The 26,192-nt window shown below is 36.3% G+C and overlaps 1 protein-coding gene and 1 long non-coding RNA gene across 5 annotated transcripts in view; both read right to left on the bottom strand.

Moving 5' to 3' along the window:
- Positions 1 to 26,192, bottom strand: part of LOC149190912 (agamous-like MADS-box protein MADS1) — a 208,603-nt gene that overhangs the window by 162,533 nt on the left and 19,878 nt on the right. The gene's annotated exons all lie outside the window — the stretch shown is intronic.
- On the bottom strand, positions 3,258 to 3,651 carry LOC149190913 (uncharacterized). The gene is made up of 2 exons (XR_016256530.1): positions 3,558 to 3,651; positions 3,258 to 3,479 (listed from the first exon to the last, which is right to left on the bottom strand). It is a non-coding gene; the product is annotated as an uncharacterized LOC149190913 (long non-coding RNA).

The following is a 26,192-nucleotide window of genomic DNA, read 5'->3' as shown; positions in this document are numbered from 1 at the left end:
ACGTACACTTGTACTTTTATGATGATGAACTATAACTATTCGGAAGTATTGTAATCAATTTCAATAAGGGAGAGACGTGTGTCAGCTTTATTAAGGTGAAAAATACAGAGATTACTATCCTCTAATTTTAGAGAAGTTCATTCAAGGCTTCACTGAAAGAAAGATGAATCAACTAAGGATATGCTTGTGAAGTATCGGAAAACATAAGCAATAATTCTCTAAGAATGAGCGATGCACACTAATTCTGTTTTGGTGTATGCTATTCTGTAGAAATATTGTAATTATATCTCTAGCTTGGCATCTCGTATTCCAACACTGTTTTCAGTGAGAGTTATGAATACAACGTACACTTGTACTTTTATGATGATGAACTATAACTTTTCGGAATTATTGTAATCAATTTCAATAAGGGAGAGACGTGTGTCAGCTTTATTAAGGTGAAAAATACAGAGATTACTATCCTCTAATTTTAGAGAAGTTCATTCAAGGCTTCACTGAAAGAAAGATGAATCAACTAAGGATATGCTTGTGAAGTATCGGAAAACATAAGCAATAATTCTCTAAGAATGAGCGATGCACACTAATTCTGTTTTGGTGTATGCTATTCTGTAGAAATATTGTAATTATATCTCTAGCTTGGCATCTCGTATTCCAACACTGTTTTCAGCGAGAGTTATGAATACAACGTACACTTGTACTTTTATGATGATGAACCATAACTATTCGGAATTATTGTAATCATTTTCAATAAGGGAGAGACGTGTGTCAGCTTTATTAAGGTGAAAAATACAGAGATTACTATCCTCTAATTTTAGAGAAGCTCATTCAAGGCTTCACTGAAAGAAGGATGAATCAATTTAGGATATGCTTGTGAAGTATTGGAAAACATAAGCAATAATTCTCTAAAAATGAGCGACGCACACTAATTCTGTTTTGGTGTATGCTATTCTGTAGAAATATTGTAATTATATCTTTAGCTTGGCATCTCGTATTCCAATACTGTTTTCAGTGAGAGTTATGAATACAACGTACATTTGTACTTTTATGATGATTAACTATAACTATTCGGAATTATTGTAATCATTTTCAACAAGGGAGAGACGTGTGGCAGCTTTTATTAAGGTGAAAAATACGGAGATTACTATCCTCTAATTTTAGAGAAGCTCATTCAAGGCTTCTCTGAAAGAAAGGTGAATCAATTTAGGATATGCTTATGAAGTTTCGGAAAACATAAACAATAATTCTCTAAGAATGAGCGATGCACACTAATTCTGTTTTGGTGTATGCCATTCTGTAGAAATATTGTAACGGTGTTATCATATATACACATAATGAACAATGCACACTAAATATATTTTAGAAGGTATGATACTGATATTGGTACAACGATGTTGTATAGCAAAATAAGACAGACTATGAAGGGTAGCATTTGCATCTAATAATAATAGATATATTAAGATCATTCCAATTACAGAATTAATTTCGAATATATGCTTTAAAAAGAAAGTGATTCTTTAAATATGTAATATAGTTTTAAATGGTTTGTCTAGTCATGTCTAATCATTTGTATAGATTTATTTTAATTTAAGATTTAATAAGATTTTAGAGATCAAATTTTTTAAATGTTAATTTTTTTAGAGTGTAAAATATAATGTGTAGTTTTTCATTTTTAGAATTGTAATTTTGAATGTTATATAAAATACATTTTGTAAATCCAAAAAATATTTGCTGGATTTAAACAAAAAATAACTTATACCTAAAAAAACAAAATTTAAAATGTTGAGGCCAACTTCAAACATTTTAATAATAAAAACTTAAATTTTCTTTATACTATATATACATAATGTAATGCTCCTCGTGAAGTGTTAATGTTGGTAAAATAGTAAATTAACTGTGAGCTAAAACTCTGTTTGATAAGTATACAAACTCTGTTGTTAGTGTTGCTAACTATTATGATAATTAATTGAGTCATCACTATTTAATTTGAGTATATGATTAATTGTGGTTAATAACTGTTGAGGTAGTTGAATAAAAAAACCTAACTACCTTCATGAGGCAGTTGAGACCCCAGGAGGAAAAGGGGGAAAAATGCCAAGTCTGGTTAGGATCAGATGGCAAGATTGGAAAAAGTGCTATGTCTGGTAGTGACCAGATAGCATAGTTGAAAGGAAAAGATTTCCTGAATCCGCTATGTCTGGTTAGGATCAGATAGCGAGACCTGGCATAGTGAGTGAGATTGCAGACAAGAGGATCTGCAAAAGTGCTTGGGGGTGGAAGATCGAGAAGGATCTTCCTACGGACGGGAGGTTGACAAGCATTACGAACAGGGTTGCTGCAAAACAGGTATGGCTTATTAAGCATATTAACTGTAGAATCCTTTTATGGTCTTTTGTAAGCGAAATAAATAATGGAAAAGCAATCTGTTCATTTCTTTTAAAAAAAATCTAGTTTCTGTGCAACCGGCAGAGACAGAATCTGTAACTTTCAGTCAAAGAATACAAGCATAGAACACATTGAACTGAAGACTTTGTAGTACAGCTGGTAGCAAGATTATTAAACAGAAGGAAACGGTAAAACCCTTCTCTGTAATCAAATGCAAGCGAAAACGAAAAGAAATCTAGCCATATACAGAATAAATAGCTTCCTATTCTGAATCATAATAGCATTAAAACAATGGATTAACCAAACCCTCTACCAAATAAAAGTGCAGGCCGAACAGTCGTTGGCGGAATAAAACACAAGCTCTGGAGCGACAATATTTTCCTGCTATTATATAACTGAATCATTTGACTGAAAATATATGCATGCGGAATAAGACATTTACAGACGGATACATATGCATGTGGAACAAGACATTTACAGACGGTTACATCCTTGTCACCGTGGAACAAAGAAAGAACCATTAATCATTATGTACGCGTATCAGATATTAACAATTTTTCCCGGCTCTAAAGATGTCGCCATAGCTGAGCTTAAGCATGTGCTTAGCCAGCAGGGGCTCTAATGCCGAACCATTAATAGAAAAGTACTAACCATAGAAAAACTAATTTACACTGAAAAGAAATGAGTAGAGATTCGTTTATAAGTCGAGTTTAAAGTAAAGCTATAGAAAAGGCGAGAAAGCCAGAAAATATCTTCATACAGAGCCAGAGCCATACCAAAAAAATTCCTGTGTCACAATAATAATTTCGTAACCAAAACCAAACCAAGGAATAGTATTATATATATACTGTAAACATCGTTTTTAACAAGATGCATTGTCTATGCTCAGGAGAGTAAACCAAATAACGAAAGACAGTTATACAACTTAAGCCCGGCGTACAGCGCCTTTGGCGGTGGTTCCGCCTGAGTATGGGCAAAGAAAATTAAATATAATGTAGCCACCCAAAATGGGAATGAGACATAAAAACATTCCAGCGAGGGAACCCTTGATGTATGGCGGAGGAACTCCAAATACAGGAGCAGGACCCTCGACCTTCCTGTTCAGGTGAACAGCGGTTCAGCCATTACCTTTGGAAAAATTAAAAATAGGTCCTATGGTAACGCATGGCTCTTACCTGAGGTTGGATGGCAGAGGAGTGGAGCAGACTCCCCACATTGCTGGTTAGCCGTCGAACCACCCTCCTGAACACAACAATAAAACCATGAATTTAGAACTTTACATGAAAACACCGAGAGAAAAGAAAAACAAATTAACAAGAGACTGTAGTCATATCTGGAGCCGCGAAGATTGCATCTGGCAAAACACAAGAAGGATAAGAAGCGGGACTTGAATAAGAGTGATTATACCTGAAACCGGGTGGAATGGCAGCGGCATTCTGCTGTGCACCGATTACCTGGAGACGAAAGGTTCAGGGTATGGCAGAGCGCCACAACGCTGTAAGTGCCACACAGTCGCTCCACAATGAAACAAGAAACAAGCCGAAAGGAGAAATGCTTCTTAAATGTTTCAATGCTATCTCTGCCTCGTGGCTTAACATTGGCCCTCGATCTGACCGAACCTATTACCATCGTCCGATCGGCAGGAGAGAACCCGGAAAAACAACCGCGAAATGGCAAGTTCGAGAAGTCAGGCCGCATGGCGTTTGGAGCACCGGGCACGCTACAGCACATGGCAGCTTGATGGCTAACCATTCATCAAGCCAGATGGACGACGCACAACAGACCAGCTGGATGAGCGCCGGTGCCGGTCAGAATACCACCGCATCAGCACCCTCGGGGATATAAAGTAGTACATAACATAGTAATTGCCATAAAGAAAACATTTACGAAGGAGATCTGCTCACTGTACCCTAAATACACTTTGGAATTTGTAAACCATATATTATGAATTTGCCACATATCAAGTTACCCAGTGCATAAATGTTACCAAATCATGGGTATGGGAAAATGGGTATAGGGGAAATTGTTAACCCTCGCATGAACGGATGGATGGATTCAAATCATAATATTTGTATTATGCTAAGTAAGTACTTTGATTATATTGCTCAGGAATAGTGGTTTATTGTAATTTGTCGGGCGGTGCAAGAAATTCCATATGAATTACATATATATACTTATTTGCATGATGGTAAAACAAAACAAAAAAATTTAGATCTGTAATGGTATGTGACAAATTGGTATCAGAGCCCAGGTTTACAACTCTGTGACCTCAGGTAAATTTTAATAAAACAACAATGCATAAATAGTGTCATGGCAAACAAGTTAGGAGTATACTGAAATATACAACTACATCTGTTGAATGAGCTAATCTTGTACAGGTAACAGCGGAATGAGGAGAGCAAGTAGCGCTCCTCATGGAAATTTGGATCAACCAGATAATGTTGCTCATCCTCAGGGGAATGCTGAGCTATGGATACAACTAGGGGCAGAAGGCCGTAACACTGATTTGACTATATTGAGAAAAGTCCAGGAGCTGAAGGACGAAATGGCCCGTTTGCGTGAGGACAACGCAAGATTAAACATGGAACAAGAGAGGATTCTGAAAAGTTTATCTGATAAACAACATCAACAGCAGTCTCATCCTAGGCCTGAACAGACACGAGTAACAGATGAACAAAGCTATCACACTGAACAGGAGGAAGCAGAGGAAAGGGAGGAGACGCGAGGAGAGAAGTCTGTTAACGCTTCTGAATATCAAACTCCAAAAAGACCGCGAATAGAATTACAAGGGGAGTTTCGGAAGATTAAACCACCTCATTTCGATGGGGAATCAGAAGAAGCTGCAGAGGCATGGCTAATCAATATGAATAAGTATTTCCAAGTGTACGAGTATGATCACCATCTTAAGGCACGGCTGGCTATATTCCAGCTGCAGGCCAAGGCCACATTATGGTGGGAAGAGGTCAAGATGGTGTGGGGGGTGAGTGAGCAGGATGTGACTTGGGAGACTTTTCAAAGATACTTTAAGGAAAAATACCTGACAGAACGCTTCTATGATGAAAAAGCACGAGAATTCCATGATCTGCGGCTTGGACAGCAGACCATAGATGAGTTCATAACTAAATTTACATCCCTGCTTCGCTATGTACCGTACATTCGAGAGGAGAAGGCTAAGGTGCAGTGGTTTGTTAGCAGCCTACCCCTGGCCATGCGAGAAAGAATTGAGTTTGATAATCCGAAGACGATGGATGAAGCGATTCAGAAAGCTAGACTATGTTACCAGTAGAGCAAACAAAAAGGATAAAATTCTGGGAAGCGCTGGGCAGATAAAAAAAGTAGCAGAATGACTGTGGGAGCTAAGGGAACTCGCAGCAGCTTTCACAAGGGATTCTCGAAAGGGGCCAGCACTAAAAACCCATCGAGAAGTCAGATCAGATTTAAGCCACCTGCTGAATCTAAATATAGTGAACAACAGGTTAGAATGGATAATGAAGGCTCAGCTAGGCCACCGGTTCAGTGCTGGGGTTGCGGCGGACCCCATTATATTAAAAATTGTCCTCATCGGAAAGAAAGCGATCAGTTGTCCCAGATCTACGAAGCTTCTACGGTGGGAGATGTGGCCCGATCGATGCCCAGAATAAACGCAACACTTGAGGATCGACAAGATGATTACCAGCCAACAATGATAGAGTTTGAAGGTAAGATCTTTGATCGAACTATTTCTATTTTAGTAGACCCAGGAGCTACTTTAAGCTATGTAAGTCCCAAAGTTGTGGAAAGCTGTAGTTTGCAAACTATTAAGTTTAAAAATCCTTGGTTAGTACAGCTGGCCACTGGGGCCAAAAGACGAGTACTGACTAAGGTCAGCAACTGTCCACTAAGGTTAGCTGGTTAGACAATAATAACAGAATTGAATGTACTCCCTCTTGGATCATATGATGTGCTGATAGGAATGGACTGGTTGGAAAAGCGATGGTCTGTAATTAACTGTAAGACAAAAACAATTTCTTACCGAGATGAACTGGGAGTGGAAAAAGAAATTCAAGGCATCCAAAAACCGGTGCAGATCCGGCCAATTACGGCCTCACAGCTAGCTAAAAGTGTCCGGAAGAAATGCCAAATATATGCAATACAAGTAGGGTATGCTAGGTCTGAAGATAAAATTGCGACTGTGGAAAATATACCGGTAGTGCAAGATTTTGCAGATGTATTTCCAGAAGAAATACCAGGGCTGCCGCCCAAAAGAGATTTGGACTTCACCATCGAATTGGTACCCGGTGCAGCCCCAGTATCCCGAGCACCCTATCGGATGAGTGTGCCAGAATTAACTGAGTTAAAGATGCAGCTGCAAGAGTTGTTGGATAAGAAGTATATCCGTCCCAGTGTATCCCCTTGGGGGGCTCCTGTGTTGTTTGTTAGGAAAAAGGATGGAACTCTTCGTATGTGCATAGATTATAGACAGCTGAACAAATTGACAGTTAAAAACAAATATCCACTACCCCGCATTGATGAGCTGTTTGATCAGGTGAAGGGGGCGACAATCTTTTCAAAGATCGACTTGAGGTCGGGCTATCATCAAATCAGAATTAAGAATGAGGACATAGCCAAAACAGCTTTTCGTACTCGTTATGGACACTACGATTTTGTGGTACTGCCTTTCGAGTTGACTAATGCACCTGCGACATTTATGTGCTTGATGAACAGTGTATTTCATCAGTACCTTGACAAATTCGTGTTAGTCTTTATTGATGATATACTTATATACTCCCGGAATATTAAAGAGCATGAGGAGCATCTTAGAATAGTGTTACAGACGCTACGGGAGCATCAGCTATACGGTAAATTTAGGAAATGTGATTTTTATAAAGAACAGATCCAGTATTTGGGACATATCATTACAAAAGAAGGTATAGTTGTGGACACCGAAAAGATCAAAACTATAATGGAATGGCCAATACCCAAAGACGTAGCAGATATCCGATCCTTCATGGGGCTGGCTGGATATTACCGATGGTTTGTAGAAGGTTTTTCCAGGGTTGCATACCCTATCACCTCCTTGCAAAAGAAGGGAAAAGTATTTAAGTGGACAGCAGATTGTCAACGGAGCTTTGAACAGCTCAAACACCTGCTCACCACCGCACTTGTGCTGAGTGTTGCAGATCCAGAAAAAGAATATGTAGTTTGCACAGATGCAAGTAAAGAGGGCGTAGGTGGGGTGTTAATGCAGGAAGGTAAGGTGATTGCATATGAATCCAGAAAGTTAAAAGAACATGAGCAGAAGTATTCTGCCTATGATCTGGAATTAACCGCGGTAGTTCATGCGCTGAAAATGTGGCGCCATTATTTAGTGGGAAGAAAATTCTTGCTGATGACCGATCACCATAGTTTGACTAGCTACTTTAGTCAACCAACCTTAAACGCTAGACAAGCGAGATGGGTGGACTTTTTGGGAAATTTCGATTTTGAAATTAAGCACTTGAAAGGAAAAGAAAACAGGGTAGCTGATGCACTGAGCCGAAAGGTGCATTGCATTTATGAAATTGGTATTAGTGAAGGACGGTCCACCCTTGACAAAGAAATTGAAGAGGCTGCTGCACAAGATCAGATTTACCTACAAAAGAAGCAGCTGGTGCAGGATTTAAATACCCACATAATACAACAAGGGTACAATTTGAATGCAGCCAGAATTCTGTGTTACCAGAAGAGAATTTATGTACCCAATCAGAGCGGTATTAAATAAAATATTTTGGATGAACATCATAAAAGTCCTTATGCGGGGCATCCGGGCTACCAAAAATTAATCACCTCGCTTCGGAAGGACTACCACTGGCCAGGCATGAAGAGGGATGTGGTAGAATATCTGGCGCGATGCTTAGAATGTCAACAGGTTAAGGCTGAACATCAGCACCCTGCGGGTTTACTACAGCCATTACCCATACCAGAATGGAAATGGGAGACCACTACCATGGACTTTATTACGGGATTTCCAAAATAAAAAAAAAAACAATGATTCTATAATGGTTGTAGTAGACAAACTCAGTAAGTCAGCTCACTTCATACCGGTTCAATCCACATATCGTGCGGCTCAAATCGCAAATGTTTTTATGCAGAATATATTTAAACTTCATGGGCTGCCAAAAACAATAATATCCGATCGTGATGTTAAATTCACATCAGTTTTTTGGAGGACCTTGTTTGAAGGTCTGGGAACTCAATTGAACTTCAGCACCACTTATCATCTGCAGACTGACGGGCAGGCTGAGCGGGTGAATCAAGTGGTGGAAGACATGCTGAGATCTTATGTGATGCAACAACCTACTCGATGGGAGGAGTATTTACACCTTGTAGAGTTTGCTTATAACAATGGATATCATGCATCCTTGAGGATGAGTCCATTCGAAGTGCTTTACGGCCGGAAATGCCGTACACCATCCAGTTGGGGTGGACCGGAGGACAAACTCTTGCTGGGTCCTGAGATGTTGGAAGAGATGGAAGTCATGGTCAAGAGGGTCCGGGCTAATTTAAAAATAGCTCAGGACAGACAGAAAAATTTTGCAGATCGGAAGAGAACATTTAAAGAATATCAGGTGGGTGAGCATGTGTATGTCAGAATCCGAGCTAGGAAAAGTACTCTCCAATGGAATGCTTGTGCCAAATTGGCACCTCGCTTCTGTGGGCCCTTCCAGATTTTAGCGCGAGTGGGGCCGGTAGCTTATCAGCTAGCCCTACCCAGCCATATCCGGGTCCATAATGTCTTCCATGTATCAGTTTTAAAGAAATATGTTTATGACCCTAGGCACATAATAAGTTGGCAGGACATTCAGGTAAGAAAAGGCTGTTAATAAACGTAAACTAAAATAGAATGTTAGTAAGCAGCTAATCTGAATACTATGTGTTTCAGGTGGAACCGGAAGGAGAGTTCATGGTCGAGCCAGTGAACATACTAGATCAGAGAAGAGTCGAGCTACGGAAAAGGGTCATCAACCAGGTTAAAGTGCAGTGGCAGCACTTTGGGCCTGATGAGGCCACCTGGGAGGATGAGCAGAGTATGAGGGAAGCTTATCCCAGACTGTTTTTGGATGAACAACAACATCGGGATGATGTAGAACTTCAGGAGGGGGAGATGTAATGCTCCTCGTGAAGTGTTAATGTTGGTAAAATAGTAAATTTAACTGTGAGCTAAAACTCTGTTTGATAAGTATAAAAACTCTGTTGTTAGTGTTGCTAACTATTATGATAATTAATTGAGTCATCACTATTTAATTTGAGTATATGATTAATTGTGGTTAATAACTGTTGAGGTAGTTGAATAAAAAAACCTAACTACCTTCATGAGGCAGTTGAGACCCCAGGAGGAAAAGGGGGAAAAATGCCAAGTCTGGTTAGGATCAGATGGCAGGATTGGAAAAAGTGCTATGTCTGGTAGTGACCAGATAGCATAGTTGAAAGGAAAAGATTTCCTGAATCCGCTATGTTTGGTTAGGATCAGATAGCGAGACCTGGCATAGCCAGTGAGATTGCAGACAAGAGGATCTGCAGAAGTGCTTGGGGGTGGAAGATCGAGAAGGATCTTCCTACAGACGGGAGGTTGACAAGCATTACAAACAGGTTTGCTGCAAAACAAGTATGGCTTATTAAGCATATTAACTGTAGAATCCTTTTATGGTCTTTTGTAAGCGAAATAAATAATGGAAAAGCAATCTGTTCATTTCTTTTAAAAAAAATCTAGTTTCTGTGCAACCGGCAGAGACAGAATCTGTAACTTTCAGTCAAGAATACAAGCATAGAACACATTGAACTGAAGACTTTGTAGTACAGGTGGTAGCAAGAATATTAAACAGAAGGAAACGGTAAAACCCTTCTCTGTAATCAAATGCAAGCGAAAACGAAAAGAAATCTAGCCATATACAGAATAAATAGCTTCCTATTCCGAATCATAATAGCATTAAAACAATGGAATACCCAAACCCTCTACCAAAGAAAAGTGCAGGCCGAACAATCGTCGGCGGAATAAAACACAAGCTCTGGAGCGACAATATTTTCCCGCTATTATATAACTGAAACATTTGACTGAAAATATATGCATGCGGAATAAGACATTTACAGACGGATACATATGCATGCGGAACAAGACATTTACAGACAATTACATCCCTGTCACCGTGGAACAAAGAAAGAACCATTAATCATTATGTACGCACAACAGATATTAACAATTTGTCCCGGCTCTAAAGATGTCGCCATAGCTGAGCTTAAGCATGTGCTTAGCCAGCAGGGGCTCTAATGCCGAACCATTAATAGAAAAGTACTAACCATAGAATAACTAATTTACACTGAAAAGAAATGAGTAGAGATTCGTTTATAAGTCGAGTTTAAAGTAAAGCTATAGAAAAGGCGAGAAAGCCAGAAAATATCTTCATACAGAGCCAGAGCCATACCAAAAAAATTCCTGTGTCACAATAACAATTTCGTAACCAAAACCAAACCAAGGAATAGTATTATATATATACTGTAAACATCGTTTAACAAGAGGCATTGTCTGTGCTCAGGAGCGTAAACCAAATAATGAAAGACAGTTATACAACTTAAGCCCGGCGTACAGCGCCTTTGGCGGTGGTTCCGCCTGAGTATGGGCAAAGAAAACTAAATATAATGTAGCCACCCAAAATGGGAATGAGACATAAAAACTTTCCAGCGAGGAAACCCTTGATGTATGGCGGAGGGACTCCAAATACAAGAGCAGGACCCTCGACCTTCCTGTTCAGGTGAACAGCGGTTCAGCCATTACCTTTGGAAAAATTAAAAACAGGTCCTATGGTAACGCATTTCTCTTACCTGAGGTTGGATGGCAGAGGAGTGGAGCAGACTCCCCACATTACTGATTAGCCGTCGAACCACCCTCCTGAACACAACAATTAAACCATGAATTAGAACTTTACATGAATACACCGAGAGAAAAGAAAGACAAATTAACAAGAGACTGTAGTCATATCTGGAGCTGCGAAGATTGCACCCGACAAATACAAGAAGGTTAAGAAGCGGGACTTGAATAAGAGTGAATATACCTGAAACCGGGTGGAATGGCAGCGGCATTCTGCTGTGCACCGATTACCTGGAGACGAAAGGTTCAGGGTATGGCAGAGTGCCACAACGCTGTAAGTGCCACACAGTCGCTCCACAATGAAACAAGAAACAAGCCGAAAGGAGAAATGCTTCTTAAATATTTCAATGCTATCTCTGCCTCGTGGCTTAACATTGGCCCTCGATCTGACCGAACCTATTACCATCGTCCGATCGGCGGGAGAGAACCGGGAAAAACAACCGCGAAATGGCAAGTTCGAGAAGTCAGGCCGCATGGCGTTTGGAGCACCGGGCACGCTACAGCACATGGCAGCTTGATGGCTGACCGTTCATCAAGCCAGATGGACGACGCACAACAGACCAGCTGGATGAGCGCCGGAGCCGGTCAGAATACCACCGCATCAGCACCCTCGGGGATATAAAGCAGTACATAACATAGTAATTGCCATAAAGAAAACATTTACGAAGGAGAACCGTTCACTGTACCCGGAATACACCTTGGATTTTGTAAACCATATATTATGAATTCGCCACATATCAAGTTACCCAGCGCATAAATGTTACCAAATCATGGGTATGGGAAAATGGGTATAGGGGAAATTGTTAACCCTCGCATGAACGGATGGATGGATTCAAATCATAATATTTGTATTATGCTAAGTAAGTACTTTGATTATATTGCTCAGGAATAGTGGTCTATTGTAATTTGTCGGGCGGTGCAAGAAATTCCATATGAATTACATATATATACTTATTTGCATGATGGTAAAACAAAAAAAAAAAATTTAGATCTGTAATGGTATGTGACACATAACTTTTTAAAAATAATATATAATATATACATAATTTGACATTAAAATATTTTATTGACAATCTACATTGAATATTTTATTATATACAACATTAAAATATAATAAAATATTATATTTTACTGTTTTACTATATAAATATATATGAAATTGATATAGATATAAATTAGTTAACATAGATCTTCCAATAGTTTATTTAAATCCCATGTTGATTTTTTTTTTGAAAAATACAATGTTTAAATATCTTACACATTTTTATACTTCTAATTATTTTACTTGAACTAATTAAAAATGCATAGCATATTCATTTTATTTTTATTATAACCCCATTAAATTACTTTTAAAAAATATTTTATTATGATTTTAGAAAAACACTTATCAATTCCACATTAAATATAAACACAATTACATATTACCTTCATACTAAACTATAAAATTACAATCAATTACAAAATTAAATAATATTTTTTAACGAAAAAAAATATAATATTTCGATGATGTTAAATATCACCCATTGATATACTTTTATAAATAACAACCTCAAACTTAACAAAACGATGAACCGCGGTTAAAAATGCATTGTTCTAATTGTTTTAAACAGGTCAACAAAAAAAACTTTAAGAAAATTGTCTCTGGTCCTATCATTTGGAGTAGTTGTAAAAGGTGAAAACCTAAAACATTATATAACCGTGTTTACCAACGACAGTAACTTCATCTTCACTCAGCATCAAAAACTTTAATCTAGAAAAGGAGAACTATGTGTATAAAGACTTAACGTGGAAATAAAGATGGAAGATCAACCAACCAGCATTTTCGGAATTTTGTTGTAGGAATGTTTGTGAATATAAATAATGATAATAAATCAAAAATTTTATTTCGAAATAAAGATGGAAGATCAGTTATTTAATGGAATTTTGTTGTTTATATAATCATGAATAATTCAAAATGGATAATATGTTGTAGAGAAGCTAAAGGTCTTGTATCCTTCTATGTCATGTATCAATAAGAAGTATTTAAGAAGAAAGGATTGCAGGAAGATGTATTGAGAAATAAAGGTTTGTAAAATATTGTTGTTGGGATGGTATTTAAGTCTATAGGCAAATTAGTTTTTTAGAATTTTAGTTTATTTACGTGTAAAAATAAGTTTTTACAATTTTAGTTTATTTATGTGTAAAAATAGGTGGCTGACGGAGATTTAAACTTGAAAAATATCTAAAGAATCAAGGTTTTATATTAAATTATAATAAATTATATTTTTCTTCAAAATTTTAATTAAAATAAAATAATTAACATTACCGCTTTTAAGTTAGGTTCAATGAATTTTATAGATACTGCTCATTCCGTGAATAACTAATCATCTCGAAAGACTCATACCCACCATTTGTTATAGTGGATTTATAGATTAATTAAATATGCCGCTAGAATATAAAATAAGTTAGGAAATCGGTGCTTATGGGGGTGCTTATGGGTTGCAAGGGGTTGGGATTTGCAGAAGAAACTCTTTGTCGGTCGATACTATGGCCACCTAGAAAGAGCTACTTAAATATAAGTTATTGGCATGCATATCACTTCTTTTAGTTTGATATCTAATATATCAAAATGTTAATTTTTTTTTTCACATAAAAGGTTGTGCAATGAATTTTCTTAAAAGTAATATTTTATTTGTATTTATGAGAAATAGAATTTAGATATTCATGTCTACAAAACAAGATAAAGATAAAATATAAGTATTCACGTAAGTATATATTTGTTAAGAATGTATATGAAAGAGGTGAAATATAATATTGTGTTTATATTTTTTAAATTCTATATATATTTTGAAATTTTTTTAGCAAATGTTTTTTAGATTAATTATATTATTATTTTTTGTGAAGTTTCGAATGATATAATGTGTTTTATCCTTATGAAAAAGTTTCGAAACATCAAACAATAAATGATAATGTGATTTAATCACATTATCATTTTTTGGTCGACGTTTTGAATCATCTAATGTGCTTCATTCTCATCAAAAATGTTTAAAAACATTAAACATTAAATGATAATGTGTTTAATACGGAAGACATTCAATAAATCAATGTGGATCACAAAAGCCTTTTATGAGAGACAATTTGTGTACCACAATTTTAACTGCCTTTATTGCTCCAACATAATTTTTAACGAATTTACCACAATTTCAACTGTGTTTATTTCTCCAACGTATTTTTTCAAAAATTTAAATGCTCCAACATATTTTTTAACAAATTTACCACAATTTCAACTGTGTTTATTGCTCCAACATATTTTTTCAAAAATTTAAATCTACATTCAAATGAAAATCATTATAAGAAAACACCCATAGAATCAATAATTAAAACTAGCCTAGATCCATCTTAACTATGGATTGCCAAGGGATGATAGGGATCAATTCTTTTCATGTGCAAATCTATTTTGGAGTGAAAAGTGATTTGATCCCTCTCCATGATTGATAGGTCAAGAGTTAAGATCCCTCATTATATAAATTTCACATCTTTGTATATAAAGTATTCTTATTTTCCATTTTATTCAAACATTTATTTAATATCTATAAAATATCCACAAATTTTTTTAGTATCGCTGATGATAGAAAATTTATAACCATTTTCCTTTTATATTTAATTAAAAAATGTTGTAAAAACAAATTAAACTAGAATATTCATAAGATATTTTTATTGTGATTTTTTTTTTTGACACGTGGTACTGATAAGCCATGGTACTAGCTCATAGAATTGTAACAAAGCCTATTTACAAGTTATTGATATCCATGGTAAATTTGGGGTAAATATCCATGGTAAAAAATTTATATGCTTATTAATTAACTTTACATATGGCTACAAAATCATTATTAGTTCCTACCCAAGGCATGACTCTAGCGATAGAATTTCCATTTATCATTATTAGTTTATCATTGATCAATGCAACTTATAATGGTTAGCTTTGAAAAACAAATATTTATTCTTCTATATTATTAAAAAAATTATTTTTCAAATATTAAGTTGGTCTTATTTTAGTATTTGCATAATATAATGTCATGCGGATAACTGCATGACATATTTTATGCCAGGATTTATTGATATGGTTCCAAAAATAAAATCCTTGAAAATTGCTCACATTCAGGTAAATCACATATTTTCCATTAATTACGTTTTACAACAACTCAACAAAATATTAATATAAAAAATGGATAGAAATAACATATAAATAAATATAAATTCAACATATTAAACCAACATTAAAAAAATGTTGAAATACTATCATTATTATATTACTTACACATCCCTTTACTTCTTATCATAATTTAAAAAAATATTTATTTAAAAAATAGATAAAAATATCATATAAATAAATTTAAATTCAACATATTAAACTAAGATTAACAAAATATTAAGATACTATTTTTATTGCATTATTTACACATCCATATTTACACATCCATTTTAGTAAATGATAAAATACCCCTTACCATAATTATTATTTCTTCATAATTAAAATTATGAAATTCTCCTAATAAAAATCTTAGACATATGTAATCTCACTCGAATCAATGAATCTTCAACATTCTAACTTTTCCCCTTTCTCATTGTTTCTGAACTTTAAATTTTTTTTTATCAAGCCATAACCACAAAATGAATATTGCAATTTATTTGTAACTTTCTTTTTCAGTATTTACGAATGGTGTTGTAAATTTTGGAAATTTAGTGCTTGATTCAAAAGGGGATATACATAGACTCAACTAGAATTATTTAAGAACGCTAAATGTTTATGTTAAGTCATACATTTCCCTTTCAATTAATCTATTTGTTTTTGGGTATTGATTGGATTATTCTACTCAGTAATCAATGCTTATTTATAACATCTTCATAATGAAGTTGGATTTATATTGTGAATATTTTAAGTTTTCTGTAATTTTTTATGGTTTTCCAACTTTAAGGTTTTTATTATCAAACCACAACCACAAAGTGCATATTGCAATATATTTGTAACTTTCTTTTTTAGTATTTACGAATGGTGTTGTAAATTTTGGAAATTTAGTGCTGATTCAAAAGGAGCTATAAATAGACTCAAATAGAATTCTTTAAGAGCGCTAAATGTTTATGTTAAGTCATACATTTCCCTTTCAATTAATCTATTTTTTTAGGTATTGATTGGATTATTTTAGTAAGTAATGGATGCTTATTTATAACATTTTCATAATGAAATTGGATTTCAATTGTGAATTTTTTAAATTTTCTATAATGTACTTCGAAAAGAGATTTGCATTTTTGAGTACTTAATAAATCTAGAATTAAGATAGATTTAAGATTTGTGTAATATAAGTATTTTATTAGATAATCAATGCCTATCTATAACATCTCTAATACTTCATAACTAAATTAGACTTCAGTTATTTTGTGAATTTTCTATGTTTTCACTAAAATTTTAATTTGTATAATATTTTTAAGATTTATCTATAAAAATGTTTATTGAGAATTTCAACCATTTATTTATATGTTTTTGTAGTAAATATAAATAATAAAAAATCTACCAAAATAGATTATAATTAATTCACTTCTTCATTAAAGATTTTGTAATTTTAAATATTTTTAAACCTCTCTATAATAATGTGGAGAATCTAAAAGAATGATATACTTCCAATTCCTCCATTAATAAAATGCCATTGAAAAAAAAAAAGGACAAAGGAGATGTGGATAAGCTAAAGGCCAGGTATACTTCCATGTCATCAATTAATAAAATGCTATGGAAAAAAAATTCGAACAAAAATAAAGGGAAAAAATTATCCAAAAATTTAAATGAATTTAAAATGTTGAAGAAATAATTGGATTCCATTGGAAATGAACTTCTCTCCACATTGGTATGGTAGATTAATAGGAAAATTTGGTAGTCTATGAAATGAGCTTGTAGGGATAACCGAAAGATTGAAACAATTATCTGATTGTTATCGAATGATGAATGAATGCAATTAATGTCTTTATGTATAGAAGCATTTGTTACAAAAGGTCACTGTAATGGAAGGTAAAACAATAGAATTCATAAAGACTCGAGTGAAAGGGTTAAAACACTTTGAAATAAGAAACAATGGTTTGTATCTAGAAGAGAAATTTAAAATGGGAATGCACTTTATTAGATATTATATAATTTATATTAGATATTATTTATTTACTCTAGCGTATAGTGAAACATGGTATGTAGACTATGAAGCTTCATTTTATATGACTAGCTTGAAAATAGATAAATAGAGAAAGGATGTTGGTAGGTGATGAGAAAGAAAATAATGGTGTAGGTAGAGGGTTTATTCTAAAAAAATAGTGAGGTAATTTACAAATGTATAAGTAGATGAATTTTTTATAAAGAATTTCTAGAATATTTTGGTAGAGGTGCATTGGCTTAAGGCTAAGGGAATCAATCTTGGTACTTTATAGATTGGATGTTACTATTAATTTTGAGATTAGTAGTACTGCGCAACAATTAAGAAAAGTTTGAGAACTAAGGAAGCACTTAAAGGGACTATAATGTGCATGCTTGTTATGAAACTAGCTCACAAAAAGATAGAAAAGAGAGATCCACGCCTTAGAATTCAGCCTCTTCGAGGGGGAAACCTCCTTTACATTACATAAATGAACAATTCTTGGATGATACAAATGACAAAACCTCCTTTCTATATATAGGAGTCTAAGGAGTCACAATATAATCCAGCCGACCTAACAATAATAATATAAAGCCACAAAAATAACAATAGAGGGATTCTATGGGGCACAAAAATAACAATATGGGGGTAATAGGGGCACAACAATATAAATAAGGGGTATAACTACAATAGTAATGGGGTAATCACTAGTATTATAGGGACCCAACATGCCCCTCTCCTTCAAAAAAGTGTTGTCCTCAACGCTTGAGTAGTTCTGGATACTTCTGCATAAAATTCTCATCCTCCCATGTGGAATCTTCAGCGGATAAGTTCTTCCACTTGATAAGATACTTTGAAATTGATCGATTTCGTAGCTGTCGAGTTCTTGTTTCTGTGACTGCTTCCGGTTCCAATATAATTTTTCCTTCCTCGTCAAGTTCTGGCAATATTGTTTGAACTGGGAGCTTGTCACCTATAACCTTCTTTAAACATGAAACATGGAAAACTGGGTGCAATCGAGAAGCTGCAGGAAGCTCCAATTTGTATGCCATAGTACCAATCTTTTGCAACACCTTGTACAGACCATAATACTTTGGTGATAATTTATTATCCTTCTTAGCTTGCTTTAGGGACATTTGCTTATATGGTTGTAGCCGTAGGAATACCCAATCACCTACATCAAAACTTCTTTCACTGCGATGTTGATCTGCCTGTTGTTTCATTCTATTTTGTGCCAACACAAGGTTATCCTTTAAGAGTTGGAGGACTTGTTGTTGATGTTCGATGTGATGTTCCACTGCCTGAACCTTAGAATTTTCTCTTAAATATGATGTGATGGATGGTGGTTGATACCCATAAAGTGCCATAAATGGGGTCATTTTTGTTGCTGTATGGAAGGAAGTGTTATACCACCATTCAGCTAGAGGCAACCATTTGACCCATTGTGTTTGTTTATCAGATACAAAGCAACGAAGATATCCTTCCAAACATTTGTTTACTATCTCAGTTTGCCCATCAGATTGAGGATGATAAGATGAGCTATGAGCTAACTGAGTACCAAGACAAGAAAATAATTCTGTCCAAAAATTTCCAGTGAAAATGGGATCTCTATCACTTACAATAATCTTTGGGTTTCCATGTAGCTTTTGAACTGTTTCCATAAATGCAATAGAAATTGTACTGGCTTTAAATGGATGTGATAATGCACAAAAGTGTGCATACTTTGTAAGTCTGTCAACTACCACCATGATGACACTCTTTCCCTCAGACTTGGGTAAACCTGTGATAAAATCCATTGAAACCTCCTCCCAACGTTGGCTTGGAATGGATAAAGGTTGTAATAGACCTGGTGTCTTAATTGTTTCAACTTTATTTTGTTGGCAAACCAAACATTCCGCCACAAACTTTTGAATATCTGATTTAAGGCCATCCCAAAAAAATTCCTTCTTAACCCTGTGGTAAGTTTTTAAAAATCCTGAGTGCCCTCCTAAGGGAGAAGTGTGCAATTCCATAAGAATCTTTTGTTTTAGCTGGGAATTCTTACAGAGGTATAAGCGATCTTTGTACCATAACGAATCATTTTGCCAGCTAAATGTATCAGAAGTACTGGAATCTTGTTGTAGCTTTTGAATAAGTGCCCACACTTCTTTGTCATTCTTCCATTCCTCCCTTGCTTCGTTTATCCAATCTGGTTGGATAATAGAAATGGCACACAACAATGCTTCCACATCCTCATCCTTTCTTGAGAGTGCATCTGCCACCACATTTTGCTTCCCTTTTTTGTAGATGATTTCAAAGTCATAACCCAACATCTTTGTGACCCACTTTTGTTGCTCTTCAGAGGATAATCTTTGTTCTAAAAAGTATTTAAGGCTATCATGATCCGTTTTTACCTTGAAGTGTCTTCCCATTAGGTAGGGTCGCCATTTCTTAAGTGCATGGAGTATTGCCAACATTTCCTTCTCATAAATAGCTTTGCTTAAAAACTTTCCCTTGATTGGACGACTTTCAAAAGCAATGGGTCTTTCATCTTGCATTAGAACAGCACCAATTCCATTTCCTGAAGCATCACATTCCACAATAAAGGTTTTTGTGAAGTCCGGTGTAGCTAAGACCGGTGCTTGGCACATTGCCTCTTTAAGATGTTCAAAGGCCTTTGTTGCTTCCGGAGTCCATGAAAATGAATCTTTCTTCAATAATGTTGTTAGAGGTGCTGCTATTCTCCCATAATTCTTAACAAACTTGCGATAATACCCTGTCAACCCAAGAAATCCTCGCAGATGCTTTATGGATGTGGGGATTTTCCATTCCTTAATGGCTTTAATTTTGCTAGGGTCTACCTTAACTCCTTCATGAGATACAATATGACCCAAATATTCCACCTCCTGGACTCCAAAGAAACATTTGGATCTTTTTGCATATAATTGTTTCTCCTCCAATAGTTGTAGCACCCTGTCAACATGTTCAACATGATCCTTCCAAGACTTGCTGTAGATTAGTATATCATCAAAAAATACTAACACAAATTTTCTAAGGAATGGTTTGAAAATTGAATTCATCAAACCTTGAAATGTTGAAGGTGCATTGGTAAGGCCAAAAGGCATGACCAAAAATTCATAATGACCCTCATGAGTTCTAAATGCCGTTTTTGGAATGTCTTCAATCTTCATTCTGATTTGATGATATCCCAAACGAAGATCCAACTTGGTGAAGTAAATTGATCCATGCAATTCATCCAGTAATTCATCAATGACAGGAATGGGGAACTTATCTTTAATAGTGAGCTTGTTGAGCTCCCTATAATCTGGACACATGCGCCATGATCCATCCTTCTTGTGCACCAATACTACTGGAGCTGAGAAAGAACTTTGACTCGGTTGAATTATACCAGCCTCTAGCATTTCTGCAACCATACGTTCAATTTCACTTTTTTGGACATAGGGATATCTGTACGGCCTGATGTTTGGAGGAACACTTCCTGGAATCAGATGAATAGCATGATCATGATCACGCATAGGTGGGAGACCTTTGGGAGTCTCAAATACCTTGGAATGATTGTCCAGGACTTTTTGGAGATCTGGAGAAATAGATGATTCCAATGTGGAAACATCTAGCGAACATAATTGTGCAATTACACCTCTTTGCTCCTTTTTTAGAAGCTTTGTCATGCCATTAGAGCTGATTATCTTTCCTGGTTTCCCTGCAATACCCCTTAATTCAACTTCCTTTCCTTCCGCAGAAAATTTCATGAAAAGTTCTTGAAAATTAAAAGCTATTGTACCCAAGGATTGTAGCCATTGGACTCCTAGTACAACATCAGCACCTCCCATTGGAATGGAAAGCATTGGGCTAGTCAATACATATTCTCCCATGGATAGCTTGATATTATGGCACTTTCCAGAGCAATTTATTGTTCCTCCATTTGCAATCATCACTTGACACTCTGGTGCTGGATATAGGAAGCAATTCAATTCTTTTGCTACCCTACAATGAATAAAATTGTGGGTGCTTCCTGAATCAATCAACACTATTACCTTTTTCTTCTTGATTTGTCCTTCTATCTTGATGGTTTGAGGAGTGGTAATTCCCGCCAATGCATTACAAGATATGGTCGGATTTATTTGTTCTTCATCTAGGCTTTGTTCCTGGAGTATATCCTCTTCTTTTGACCTTTCTTGCTCCTTTTCTTCTTCCTCTTCACAATCTATGTAGAATAATTTCTTCTCAGCACACTTATGACCTTTTGTGTATTTGCTATCACAATTGTAACAAAGCCCTTTTGCTCTTTTTTCTTCCAATTGTTGTGGTGTCAACCTTGTAGGTTGTGGAAGACTATGGGAAACAACACTTCCGTCTTTATAGTTGTGAATGGTATGCTTCCTAGTTGCCATAATTTTGCTTTCCATTTTTCTTGCTAACCTGAATGCCTTCTCTAATGAATCAGGTTCCCAAAGGCGAACATCATGTTGGATATTATCCTTTAAAGACCCTATGAACACATCAATCCTATGCTCCTCTGGAATATCTTTTACCCTTATGTTCAATTTTTGGAACTCCTCAATGTGCTCCATTACTGAACCCTTTTGTTTGAGACTTATCAATTGGCTAAAAAAAGTGTTGCTTTTTGTATCTTCATAATGTGCTATCAATTCTTCCGTAAAAATTTCCCAAGTGATAAATTTTTTACGAGAGCAAAGCCATTGATACCATACAAACTGATTTGGTTCCAAATATACAGTTTCCATACGTACCTTTTGTGTGTTTTGCACATTATTGAGATCGAAGAACTGCTCCATCTGTAATATCCATGTGGCGGGATCCTTGCCATCAAACTTCCTCATATCGATTTTTGGAATATGGTGGGTGTTCGATCCAACATTAGCGTCTATGGAATCATGATTAACATTACTTTTGTTCACATCATGAGTTTCCTTTACAACCTTTTCACCATTAGTAAGTATTTCTTGTAGAAAATTTGTCAAATCTGTCTTCAAATCTGCCATGTCTGTCTTCAATTCTGTCTTCAAATCTGCCATGTCTCTCTTCAAATCTATTTTCGAATCATCCATCTTAGCTTCCATGCCCTTTATCTTAGATTCCACGCCACTTATCTTAGCTTCTGTTAGCTTTTGTGAGCGTGACATTTGTTGCACTTGTTCTTGTAATTTTGATATATCATGTAGCATTTCTTCTTCTTCTTCATGAGTCATGCTAGAGCTTTCAGGTTCCTTACTAGGTGTTTGCATTTTCTTTCCTCGGGGCATCAGTTACCGATAATAATGCTTTACTATGCCCTTTGAATTCCGTTAAACCAAGCTTACACAAAAATTTAAAAAAAAACTACACACATTTTTTCACTTTATAGAAGCCTGATATTGAATCTGATGTATCTCTGTAATTTCGGATCATCCAGTTCTGAAATTGCTACCTGTAGTAGCCTTCTGCGTCCTCTTTCCAATGCCACAAGTCTGAGCCAAATTGGATTCTCCAAGGAAGTGTTATGTGAAATCTCCCATAGTGACTTGCTTTTAGACTGGTTCAGTAGAGCGAACTTGTACGACGTGCCACGAGTCACTGTTTCAACCTTTGAATCTGAAACACACACACAAGAAACTACAGTCCGTCCTCTTTTTGTACCTTTTTACGAAATTTCAATCCGATCCTCAGAGAGAGAGTTATGACGATTTTCCCCAGGTCACCTGTTTTGAATGTAATTCAGGAGTCTGAAAAAAGGCCAACTTCCTCAGATCTATCTCCGAAAATATCGCGCAAAAAGCTCTGAAATTCGGACCCAAGTTTCAACGCCAATTCTTCTCAAATGGGTTTTTTTTGCGACTTCTGAAACGTCACAGAAAACAAGTTATAGCGAAAATGCCACGATGACCTGTTTGGAGCAGCGAAACCCTAGAATCCAAAGCTCTGATACCAAATGTTATGAAACCAGCTCACAAAAAGATAGAAAAGAGAGATCCACGCCTTAGAATTCAGCCTCTTCGAGGGGGCAACCTCCTTTACATTACATAAATGAACAATTCTTGGATGATACAAATGACAAAACCTCCTTTCTATATATAGGAGTCTAAGGAGTCACAATATAATCCAGCCGACCTAACAATAATAATATAAAGCCACAAAAATAACAATAGAGGGATTCTATGGGGCACAGAAATAACAATATGGGGGTAATAGGGGCACAACAATATAAATAAGGGGTATAAATACAATAGTAATGGGGTAAGCACTAGTATTATAGGGACCCAACAATGCTAAATGGTAATGAGGATGCTCATTTGAATGAGAAAAGTATAAAAGGCATGCACTTTAAATGCATGAACCATGTGCATTGATTAAATGTGGAATGGTGTAATATTTTCTTAGAGCTAGAGAGATACTATAATTAATGCAAGTGTATGTGTATGTATGACTATTCTCAATTCACGGTGCTTAAGTTTTTACTTTTATTTGTGGTGCTTAATCTTTGACTAATTATATAAACTATTACCAGCTAAAACAATGTACGAGAACAGTGGCCCATGGGGCATAGAATAGATAGTGATGGGATGTACTATTAAGGCACCCCATGATGTGATGGTAAGCGATTTGAAACTCCACGGGGAAAAATCCAACCATGTTAAGGGTTGGTGTGGCCTAAATCAACTGCAATACCTGAGTGGTTTTGATGGCTTAGATGCCCATGAGTGACATTTTCTCAAACCAAAGGTTTAGCTCACAATCATCTCAGGGCTCAAACAATTTAGCAAAGAGAAGGAAAATGTTGGAGAAGTGTGGAAATATATTTTAGTCATGGAAAAAAGGTATAAATATGATATATGTTCGTTGCTTTTAAGAATGGAAAGAAAATTTCTCTACTCTATATTATGTATAAAAGGGAAATAATGAATAAAATGGTTAAAGATTTCATTTGTATAAATTTAGCTTTTTGTGTTTCTTCATGACTTTCATCTGTTTTTTTGAAGTATGGTATTCTATTTTTTTTTAGACTGTGAATATTGTTTTCCAACATGGAGACAGACTTAGAAATACTAGCTAAAAAACAAGTAAATAGACTCAAATGCACCTTTCTAGATTTAACAAGCTATGCATGAGTCAATTTTCCTAAGATTTCTAGTGACAACCAAGTGAAAGAACACCTTAACTATATTACAAAGTTTTTTCAAGGATTAAATAACTTACAGATCCATAAAATTTAAATTTTTTTTTGTGTAAGTGAGGAGATTATATTATATAACAAAATATAGTACAAAAAATCTGCTGTGGTGGATCGAAAGCAGGGAATAATAGTGAACCATGTCTAAACACCTGCTCAGAGAATTCACCAAAACAAGTCTGTAAACAGCACACCTCGCAAGGTGGCTCGACCTGAGCTTGTTCCTATCCTTCGACACAACTAAGACATTACATAACATGACCTCTACATAGACAAACTGAAACAGAAACATATATAAAGCCGAAGAGAACCACACCGGGAGCAAGGATAGATGAATTTTCCCATCTGGCTTATGGTATCCAGACCCATCTGCCGCATATGAGTGTCCATCCTAGCTTGCACTGCTGCCATGGATTCATTCTCCTGTACCTCAGTCGTGGCAGGCTGCGGGGTGCCGGGAGCAGTGTTGACCGTGTCTCTCAGAATCCTGATGAGCAGGGTTAGCTTCTTGTTGACAATTTGAACGGCTTCATGCACTGTGTTGATCCGTCCTTCCAGAGAGTTGTTGTAGTTGATAACCTTTGCCATCTGAGCCTCTGTTAGGTTCACTTCAGTTGCCATGTGCTGCTTCTCATTCTCCATTGTTTCCAGGGCTTTGGCTATGAGCATTTTGGTGCGCCAGCTTTCGGCCTTTGTCCTGACAAATTGTGTGGCCCTTTTTGATGGTGTTCCCGAGTCCCTCAGCCAATCAACTTCCGCTGCAATCTTCTCCTCCGTGCGCCCGTCCTCCGCTTGCTTGACCTTAGCCTCCAGCTCCGCTACCTTACGCTTGTTCCTAGCGGCAGCACGGGTTTCATATCCCTTCTTCGCATCAAGCAGGTCCTGATTTGCTGCAGCACAGCGACATCCATCCGCTTCCATCCTGACCTCTCTGTGCTTCTTCCAGCCACTATTCCTATCGCTCACTGGAGCTAGCTCTTCACTATAAAAAGAAACTGTGGTGAGAACAAAGTAAAGGCCCGCTGCTTTATAGCTTTTTCGAATATGGATCCTCCGAAAATTGGTCTTGAACCGGCTGTAGGTAGGAGTACTATTGCAATCAATTCGATTGAGGTCCACACACGCGAGGCTGATGCAGGTCGACTTAGAATGAGTGTGGTTGCTCATGAGCCATTTATCAATTTGCCAAGTGTTCTGTACGTCTGAGTGGTTGTTATGGATGCGAATGGAGTCGGACAGACCCTGTTTGCCTTCCTTCCGATTCTCCATGCTCTGAGCCTTGATCCATCCTGCCTGATTCACCGTGAACATAAATGTTACTGATGTTTTTTGATACGGCTCCCTTCCAAGTGTCATGTTATTAAGTCTACTGATGCCTTGAATTTTGTGGCGCGATCTGTAATGATCGCTTGTTTGGCTGGCCTGCCGCCGCCGATAAAGCCACCTCCCTATTAGTCCTGTCATGCCGTTACTCCGGTTTCTAGTGTATCTTTCACCGGATTTCTCAGTCTTCCGGTATCGATTGTCTAAGCCATTATCGGCTGATCCATAAAATTTAATTATTAAGGAATGAATCTAATAATTTTTTAATAATCCATAAATTAAGTATTTA

The sequence above is a fragment of the Pinus tabuliformis genome, chromosome 3_1 (assembly GCF_031772625.1).
Source record: "Pinus tabuliformis cultivar Carrire ecotype Pingquan chromosome 3_1, CPIR1, whole genome shotgun sequence".
NCBI lineage: Eukaryota > Viridiplantae > Streptophyta > Pinopsida > Pinales > Pinaceae > Pinus > Pinus tabuliformis.
This window is presented reverse-complemented; position numbering and strand designations above follow the sequence as displayed.